Source organism: Nicotiana tabacum, chromosome 6 (genome assembly GCF_000715075.1).
Source record: "Nicotiana tabacum cultivar K326 chromosome 6, ASM71507v2, whole genome shotgun sequence".
NCBI lineage: Eukaryota > Viridiplantae > Streptophyta > Magnoliopsida > Solanales > Solanaceae > Nicotiana > Nicotiana tabacum.
In genome coordinates this window covers 170097141-170105632 of record NC_134085.1, presented here as the reverse complement: position 1 = coordinate 170105632, position 8492 = coordinate 170097141, and the positions used below count along the sequence as shown (strand labels likewise).

The 8492-nt window shown below is 37.2% G+C and overlaps 1 long non-coding RNA gene across 1 annotated transcript; it reads left to right on the top strand.

The window, feature by feature from the left end:
* Positions 1-4232: 4232 nt before the first annotated feature.
* On the top strand, positions 4233-7602 carry LOC142182042 (uncharacterized). Its single transcript, XR_012710931.1, has 2 exons — positions 4233-4859; positions 7325-7602. It is a non-coding gene; the product is annotated as an uncharacterized LOC142182042 (long non-coding RNA).
* The last annotated feature ends 890 nt before the right edge of the window (positions 7603-8492 follow it).

The following is an 8492-nucleotide window of genomic DNA, read 5'->3' as shown; positions in this document are numbered from 1 at the left end:
CTCCTAGTATATCAACTTCTGTTTGAGATGTTATATAAGGTCTTGCTTCCATGCACAAAAATGTATTCCATTAAATCAAAAGCAGACCTATTCCTCATAGAAGCACTGGATGCCTACACCACTATCAATCTTCCTGGTCTCATGATAGAGCATATGAAGAAAGTGGCAGATTTTAAGGATGGAAATCATGGTTTGCCCTACGGATTCTTACTCACTAAGGTGTTTAACTTTTTCAAAGTCGTTTTGCGAAAAGAAATAGTGGGAACTTGCAAGTAAACCTTCTCAAATACCATCTTGGAGGAATGTGAGTGTATTGATAAGAAAGGAGAGGTTGGCAGCAATTCTACTATCTCTTAATTGATTAATGCTTAGAATGCTGAAAATGAGGAGATCAGGAGGTTGAAGGCACAAAATGCCATTCTTGAAGGGAAGCTCAGTCAGGCCCAGGAGGTACCTGGTTCTAGCAGTGCACAAGGAACATAGGTTGGTCACCTAACCAAAGAAAATGCAGATCTCATGAAACAGGTTGAGGACCTGAAAGAGCGGCTACTTAAGGAGCAAATTTCTGCAAATGCTCGAATGTATATTCTCCTCAGAACCCTTGCCTCTTCATCCCTGCCTCCCCCCTTCTAGTGCTTCTTAAAAAAGTTCCCTTCCTAGTGTCAAGTTGAATGATGTCTGTCCTACCTTAGTCTCTATTTTGTTGGTTCTATGACTGGTACTTTTAAGTTATTTTTTTGTGAATGGTTGTGTAACATTGGTACTATTATTCATGTTCTCTTTTATTTCAAATTAATGAGCATTTCGTCTTTTTGCTATGCATGTTATATTCTTATGCTTTTGTTTTTTGCCATGCTTGTGTGCACACATGTGGCATGAGTTAACCATGATGGACTTTTTTTTGCTTATTACCTGTGTATGATCTTTGTATGATGTCAAAAGGGAGACGAAAATTGAGAAGGGGCATAGGTTCTCAGGTTCTTAGGGGGAACAAAAAATTGAGAGAGGGAACATGTCCTCAAGTTCTCAGGGGGAATAAGCGTTTTCTTTCAGGAAATATTATAGGGAAATCTCGTTCTCAAGGGAAACTTTAGTTATAAATTTGTCATCATCAAAAAGGGAGAAATTGATAAGTTATGTGCCTTTTTGTATTTTGATGATCTAACAAACTTTATGTTAAGGACCAGATTGGGAACCTGTTACACATCCTTAAAGTGCTCAAGAACAACAAGTCTAAAGTCTGGCACAAGTTCCAACAACTAGAGGCAAAAAAATGATAGAAGGAATAGACGGACATCAGTTCCCTTATTGATAGTCATGTCAACTCTACATAGCTATAAAGTCACTGCACTATTTTCTCTGCACACATGCAATAGTGCAAACAATGCAACAGCCACTTTATGGAGCATGCCTTGTACTAGATAATTGCTTGCATCATCCAAGTGACATCACTTGTATATTATCAACATGAAGCAATGGAAAAAGTGAACTTGAACAATCTGAAAAATCATCAAGCTTATCTCTCAAGTGTGCTGCCATCTTGCAAGTGACTTCAAAGCTTCAAGAACAAAGAACAACAGAACGAAGGACTAGTATCCAACATTGTGTTACCATATGTCCTTAGTTTTGTTGTACTTTTGTTAAAGTGATCTAATTGTAATTCCTACTTAGCTTATCTAGAAGCATTGTGTAGGAAACCTTATGTAAAACCATAAACCTAGTGTTTGTGTTTTGGCTAGAGTTAGTCAAGTTATGAGCTTTGTAATAGAGGTACTACAAAGAGGTTTGTAATAGAGTTATTACAAGTAGGTGAGGGATTAAGAATTTAATTCCTAGGTTACAATAGTTTGTAATCTGAAGTTTGCTTGATTAATGAAGTTGAAATCCTACGAGTGTCGATCGTGGTTTTTAATCTCCTGAGCTGGGAGTTTCCATGTAAAACTCTATTGTGTCATTTACTTATCTCTGATTGTGTGTGTTCTATGGGAACTGATAGAGAACTGGGTTCTCTATACAGTTTGGTGGACCCTAAGTTTCCATCAGTAAGGAATTGAAAATTAATGTTCCCCTGTTGATGTAAAATACTTGTATGTAAAATACTTGTATACAGTTTGAATGGGGAGTTCGTGGACAACACAAGCTGGATGAAAAGGGAGCAGGACAAGTATGAAGTTGTTGGTATTAAATTGCTTAAGAAGGTGTAGAGACCCATATACAGATGATATCCAACCTATCTCATAGCCTACATTTCAATCAAATATAAAATCCTACATGATCTAGATGAGGTTGTTCCTACATTAGTGGAGAGTTACACGATAGCCAAGCTTATGGTACTTTGGAAGGCATGAGTCATTTCTTTGTGAGGGTGAGCGATTGTTATGTATTGCTCGAGGCCGTTAATTGAAAATTGGTGTGTGAATGGGCATTGTATCTTTCTTGTGAGGTGCATCGAGGATTTGGTGCAAATTTGACCACAACACTAGTGGAATGTTATAACCAGGTTTGAGGTTGAATGTGACCCCAATATGGTATCAAGTTGATTTAGCCGGCCACTTGTCTAAGGCAGTTGCAGTATTAGGAGCATTTTTATTTTAGATTTGCTCGGACGAGCAAAATCTAAGCGTGGGGGTGTTTGATGAGCTTAAAGTCACTTATTATTTCAGCCCATTTTCTGTCTTTGTTTTGGCTGATTCGATAGCGATTTGGTCAGGTTTGGGTCTAATATGTTTTATTTCAGTACAGGTGATGCAGGGGGGAATATGGACGAAGAGTGCACTTAGTAGGAGGAAAAAGAGTTGAGCAAAAGTAAAATCCAGGTGGGCGACCGTGCACAAGAGACCACCAGCGCGCACCTGAGAGCACAAGTGACACCGTATTCTGCTAGAGGAGCGCGACTATGAGCGCGGTTACACTTCCAGGTGCACAGCCGCGTACGTCCGCTTCTGGGAATTTGACCCAGGACAATTTTTGTAAATTTGGATATGGCCCTTTTTTGATTTATATGAAGCGTATCTCGTCTCAAAGAGATGTATCGGGGCATTTTGGAGCAACTTTGGTAGAGAAGAAGGCAAGGAAACAACGGAGACTCGAAATACTCCATCCAGTTCATTCAACACGGAAGTTTATTTGATTTTGAGAATTGTAATATCTTCTTCGTCTTCTAATACTCTTGTGATAAATAACTTCTCCATTATGGAGTAATATTTCTTAGGGTTATTGACGGATATTGTGAATGGACTATTGTTTTGGGGTTTGCTTTGTGTTAATTTTCTGAATTCGTTGAATGAGTTATTAATTGAATGCAAAGGCTAGTTGTGGTTTTACTTTAATCGTAAGAGAAGTGTTGCTGCAATTCGCATTGTGTTATCTTATTTAGGTTGATTTTACGCCTCTCATAGGTAATCGATAGAGCTTAGAGAGTTATTAATTGATCCAATTTGGAAGAATAATCGAGAGACGTTCTTCGTAAGATCATTCATTCAATGTATTTTTGCATGTGGTCATAGAACCTGTTATTAGGTTGGTTAAAGGAACTCTCATTCATTCGGAAGAAGAATCTGAATCTTTAAGATAGCCTAATCATCTGTTGAAATCGAAAGAGTCAATAGAAGTTAGCAGTGAACTTAGCACGGAGTTACCCAAAATAATAGTTGATCACTTATCCTGTCACAACCCTTACTTCTCACCTTGATACTTAATTGTTGCTACTTCATCACTAAATTTCCAATATTTTCTCATAATCGATAATCTTAGTTTTTACCATTAGTCGGTAATAACTTAAATCAAAACTTTATTTTTCTGGATAGTGTTAAGCTGAAGATTTATTAGAACATTATTTATACCAATCCCTGTGGAGACTATAAATATGTAATTTTTGACCCTCCCCAAGATTTTACATATTTTAGTATTTAAATATCTAGTTTAGGTCTAGCATCGTTATTTTAATTAGTTTTGACTCTTTTAGTTTATTTTAAGAATAAAAATTGAAAATTAAAAAAAATAGTTCCATATTTCTCTAGTAAATTCACGCATTAGATATTTTAGAATGATATATTACTTTGAACCTATTTTACTTTAATATAATTTTTGAAAATACCAAAAATAGTTTCATATTTTATATATAATTTAGTTTAATTAATTAGATTAATTTTTGCATTATGCAGTATATTTATCTTATATTAAAAGGAATTTAACTAAGATTTGGTCATTTATTTTTAGCCGAATGTTAAGGCCCAAATTTTTAAGCCCAACAAGACCTAAGCCATTACCCCTTCTTCTTTAACCCTTCCCTAACCCTTTCTTCTTCAGCTAGACAATAACAAACCCTAGAGATACCAAGACAACAACCACCCTCCCAACCGGACGAATACCACAAAAAACACACACAGCCGCCATTGACGCCTTCACTGCCGCCCGCCAGCTTCTCTCCACACCGACGACCCACATCTCCCTCGATTTTAAAGAACCAGCGATAAACACACAGCAAACAGAAGAAGACGGAGGAACGGAGAAACCCAAGAATGAGTTCCAAAAACGCAGCCATGAATCTCCATCTTGTTTTACCATTTTTCTTCCATATATAAAATCATAGCATTATATGTCTCTGAAAAATAATTTCAAAATCAAATTCAAAAATCATGATTCATACGGATCTGAAATTTAGTGAAAGTAGGCAAGTTGAATTTGGTTTCACTCTTTGAACCTCTGTTTCGAGGCTTCTTAATTCGTGGTTTGTTCGAGGGTTCCGGTCAGCGAGCTTGGTAGGAGTTCGAGGTTGCCGACAAGGATTTCCGGTCAAGCTCTGGTCTCGATTCACGTTCTGGCACTGCCAATGTAATCAGAAAAGCTATCATTTTGAGGTTATCTCTTACTTTGATTCTGAATTTTTATATTTGTGTCTTGTGCCCAATCTTTGGTGATTATGAATGTTGAATAATTGTTTTGCTCATGGTGTATTTAGAATCTTTTTAGTTTGATTTATTCAAGTTGGTCAGCCTATATGCGAGACATTATTTGGAAATAGAAGTGAATTTGTATAGTTTTTTTTAGAATACGGAATGCACATAGTCTATTTGGTTAACAATTTTATGCTAAAACTCATCGAGACCATAAAATAGACTACGATAGTGATTAGAATTAACGGTATTCGAGTTTGCCGTTTAAGTTTTTTGGATTATTATTTTACCATGCCAAATTGTTAAGTTGAGTCGTAACTTAAATTAATTTTATTATTTGATACTTTCGTTAGGAACATGTTTAGGCCGATCACATTTGGGTAGGCAAACTCTAGGATTTTGTTTTATTTAATTTTGAGGCGAGAGGTCGTTCCCTTAGTTAAATTTATCCGGGGAATGCCCCTAAGGATTTGTATATATATTATTTCGGGGAATGCCCCGTCGTACATGTAAATGGAGGCCAAAAGTAGAAACTTGTAATATTTTTATTTTCATTTTCATTTTTCTTTTTCTTTTATTTAGGTGGGGACGACCTCGAGCCTCTTGTGTGTCTATTTTCCTTTTTCTGTGTTTTCTTCCTCAATTGAATATTTAAAAGCCGACTAGATCAAGTATGCAACCGAACTAGTTACGGGACTTGTGGAGTGCCTAACACCTTCTCCCCGAGTCAAATGAACCTCCTTACCCGAATCTCTGGTACAGACTTAGTTTTGGAGTCCCAAGTGTTTTAAAAGGAAAAATTTATTTTTAGAAAAACGGTGACCTGACACATTAAAATCAAATGTCAGGTGGCGACCCTGAAAAAATCATTTTTAACACAATCATATTGTCACTTTTCAAATTGAAAATCCTTTTAAGCTTTACAAATCTTTTTTATTATTTAAAGAGGGTTTAGTGAAGTTGGTAAAAAAAAGGGTGTGACAGCTCTGGCGACTCTGCTAGAGAGTTGCAGGTTCGAGCTGGTACTTGATCTTGTTGGCTTTTAGGATATTAAGTTGAGATGTTTGTTTTCTTTATTTGCTTTGTTTGTCTTATTTCCTTGTTTTGTTGGTTATTTATTTATTGCTTTTCTTAATGTGTTACTGCTTTATAAATTGTCATCATTTGCATAACCACGGGTCTTCTTTCTACAACAAATCTCGGAGTACGCGTCTCGTGCATGAACACTTTGTTGAGTTACCCTTAATTTAGGAGGGGGGCCGTCGGACGTATGGAGTGGGTGGAAAGCTTGAGCAGCCACCATCGACCATACGCTCCCCCGAATTTCCTTGTTAGTAAACCCCAAACTTAGGTCAGCCTTTAGGTCATTTTTATTTGCATCATGTTATTTAGACCTAGCAGGGCTCGGTCCCAGGTACCGTGTCCTTTGTAGGATGCCTATCCAAATTTTGTCAAAATGGGCGTGTGGCACAAAAAGACACTCAATCATCCCTATGTGATACGTGTTGCATCTTTGAGGGTAAAAAGGTCATTTGGTGGACCGATGCTTGGGAAAGAAGGGTGAAAAATGAAGCAAGTGAGGCCCAGTTATATTTTTCTTTCACAACCTTTTCAAAAAAAATCAAAAAAGAAATAAAAAGAAAATTCAAAAAGATTCTACACTTTCCCATCATTTTTCAAAAAATAAAAAAAAAACGAAAATGAAAAATCCAAAAAGATTTTGCATTTTCCCCTCATTTTCCAAAAAATCAAAAAATGAAAATTCAAAAGGATTTTACATTTTCCATCATTTCTCAAAAAGACAAAAAATATAGTTTTTCCAAATTAGTTGCCTTTTTTAAAAAAAAATTCTCCCAAGTCCATTCTTCCCGAACTACGCATATCTGATTTTCGTCTTTCGGGGAGGGATACGTAGGAAACCCACATAGGGTCCGATCTTTCTATTAAGTCTTAGGTTCTTGGCTTCGCGAGGTCTTAGCCAAATCTTGCATGTCTAGCCACTTGTGGCCACATCGGCCATTCTTGCAAAAATGGGGTCATTTGCGCAACAGTGGTTCAATGACCCACGTCTTAGAATCTTAAGTCCACAACTAGGTGTCAGATTACTCTAAGGTCCGTCCTTTTTTTTAGTTTGCATCTTTAGTCACTTCTGGCCATATCGATCATTTTTGCAAAAAAAGATCATTTCTGCAAATTAATTTTTGTGCCATGATTGGTTGGAGTTTGGATCCATATAAGCCTTAGTGAGGTATTTTTTCATATCTTAGAGATCACCTTTGTTGAGTTTGCATTAATAGCCACTCATAGCCCCGTAGGTTAATTTTCACAAATAGCCCAATCGTGTATTGCATGTGTCTCATAGGAGGTGTTGTGGTGTTGCATAGGGTCTTGAGTCGCTAACTCTGTTTGGTATTATTTTTCTCATTCAGGTATGGATTAGTGTATCAGAGCTCGAGCATGACAGATACCCCAGGACCACTACATTCAGGAGCTACTAGAGGAGACTTTTCTATATTTTTGAGTCTGTTTTCATGTTTTCTTTTACTTTTAGTCTTGTCCAGTAGTATTAAGTCTTTTAGGTTGTGTCAGAGTCTTTCATAGTCTAGTTGAGTCTGTTAAATCTTTTGTTATCTTACTTCCTGTTTTGTATTTGAAAATCAAAAAAATTATAAATGAAAAATCCAAAAAGATTTTTATTTTTAGTTTATTTTGTCCATTACTTTTCCAGAACTACGCCTGATCTGATTCATGAGGGACATGATACGTAGGCAACCTACATAGGGTTCGATCGAATCATTTTTTAAAACTTAAAAAAAGAAAAAAAGATGCAATTATGGGACGTGAGGGATGAGAGGAAAAAAAAGTGATAATAAGAAAAGAAAAGAGAGGAAGGAAAACGAACGAGCCAAGAAGTGCTAGAACAGAAAGAAGAGAGAAGATTGAAATGAACAAATTGTGAAGATGCCAAATGACCTTGTGACCCTCGAAGTCATTCTAGAACCATTAATTGTTGCTAGGGATATTGTACGCAATGTGATATTGCTATCTGATAAATGACCTAACGCTAACATGTTGGCTTTGTTTTTCTCCCCTTTGTTACTTTCATTGTTATCATAACAAAGGGTGGTTAGTTTGTGGCACTTTGGCGAGTCATCTATACAACAGAAGGTCAAAAAGCAAAGAAGCCATGGCTAGCAAAGATTTGGACACAGGAGTTGTTGACCCGCCGAGGGAGATTGTTGAATTAGGATCGAAGCTGAAAGAGGAGGTCCGAGGGTTGAAACATCAGATGACGGAAATGTATCAGGCCTGGATTAAGGGACATCCTCCACCTTCATTCCCTACCAACTATACAGAAAACCATGCCTCCATTCCACCTCTGTCCCAAGCCCAGATTCCCAATACCGTTGATCTTTCCCTTCAACACGCCCCGGGCTTCACCCCTTACAACTCTGACCTCGGCACTTTGTCCTAAATTTTCCATGCCCTACCAGCCAAAACAACCGTATACCCTGCTCAAGTTTAGGAAGCCAAATTTACTTAGGTCAGCACACTTTATGGGGAAGATGCGTGGTGACAGGGAATATGATAATCCTC